At 34.7% G+C, this 1359-nt stretch overlaps 1 long non-coding RNA gene across 1 annotated transcript; it reads left to right on the top strand.

Moving 5' to 3' along the window:
* The first annotated feature begins 96 nt into the window (after positions 1–96).
* Positions 97–765, top strand: LOC112095129. The gene is made up of 2 exons (XR_002903758.1): positions 97–296; positions 470–765. It is a non-coding gene; the product is annotated as an uncharacterized LOC112095129 (long non-coding RNA).
* The last annotated feature ends 594 nt before the right edge of the window (positions 766–1359 follow it).

Below are 1359 nucleotides of genomic sequence, written 5' to 3'. Positions count from 1 at the left end.
GTAATTGCATGTTTCTGAACATTAGATTTGGTCGAAATCATATCAAAATGGAAGACTATGCAAAACTAACAATACTTGTACAGATCTGATGGTTCATAACATGTAGGGTGTTGTTCGTACCTTGCGGTTAAGATCTCAAGATTTTCCTTATATAAGACATTATTAAGTTCCCGTGGTGACTTCTGATTGATTGGCGTGCAGAGATGCTCTTGATGCATTGGGTTTGGTTCGTTATTGCTGTCGAAGAATGCTCATGACCCATGTTGATCTCATTGAGAAGCTTCTGAACTACAACAGTGAGTCGTCTCTTTGTACCTCTGTCCTTCTACTTGCAAAAGTTGTTTATTTTACTTTTTACGTTTTGGGCTTGGGGATCAATAGTTTTCTTTGTTGATACCTTATGGATAAGACTCTTCGAAAAGTTGATTTGATTTGACCGTATTTATGATGCTTTTGCTTTCTGGTGTAGCTCTGGATAAAAGCGAGGGCAGCTGAGGGAGGGGAGTTTACGGCGTTGCGAGGGACTTCATTTGGTTGCTTTGTATGATAGGTTGGAGTAGTTTGAATATGCTTCTGGATCACTGCCTTTATGGTTGAACAATGGGTTATTACTAGTTCTGAAGACAATAGTGATGTACTTCTTTAGAAGAAAGAACTGATCTTTTTGCCTTTTTACTTATTGTGGATTGTTTGTTCCTCATATATGAGCTGCATGTGAACTAAATTTACATATTTCTGAATTTGGATAACCTCCTCATTGCAAAATGTGAATATTTGAGATATCTGATTCGGATAACATGCTCATTGCAGTAGCTTAGGTGAATGTAAAATATTTTGTTGGAGAGATCCACATTTCTTCAGTAAACTATAGCTTGCATTTAGGATCTGGATTATGTCCTATTTTTATTGGTGTCCGTTAAAAGGGTTGATTTTAATTTTGGTCCCTGAAGAATAAGATTTGCCTCACCTTGCTTTTTACAACTATAAAATCACATAAAGTTCCTTCCCAAACTTGTTGAAAGTTGCAACTTTGCTACTTACTTTAAAAAGTGTTAGTTTTTTAACGATTTTATTAATCATGGTTTTTGTTTGGGTGTTCACGCGTGATTAAAACATGTAGATTTTGTTCATTTGATTCGAGTTTTGTTATAATAAAAAGCTCTCAGAAACAGTCTAATTTTTTTGTTACAGTAAAAAACTTTCACATAAAGTCACATTTCAACTCGAATTAAAAACTCGAATTAACGAACTAAACAGATTTGTAAAAAATTGTCCTTTTTTAGTCTTGCAACTCACACGTGATTAAACCGTTTGAAATATTGGTCCCTCAAGAATAGAAATATTAGAGTTGCAACCTAT

The sequence above is a fragment of the Morus notabilis genome, unplaced genomic scaffold, assembly GCF_000414095.1.
Source record: "Morus notabilis unplaced genomic scaffold, ASM41409v2 C11405546, whole genome shotgun sequence".
NCBI classification, from domain to species: Eukaryota; Viridiplantae; Streptophyta; class Magnoliopsida; order Rosales; family Moraceae; genus Morus; species Morus notabilis.
The sequence above is the reverse complement of the archived record's forward strand: the minus strand, read 5'-3'. Positions and strand labels throughout refer to the sequence as shown.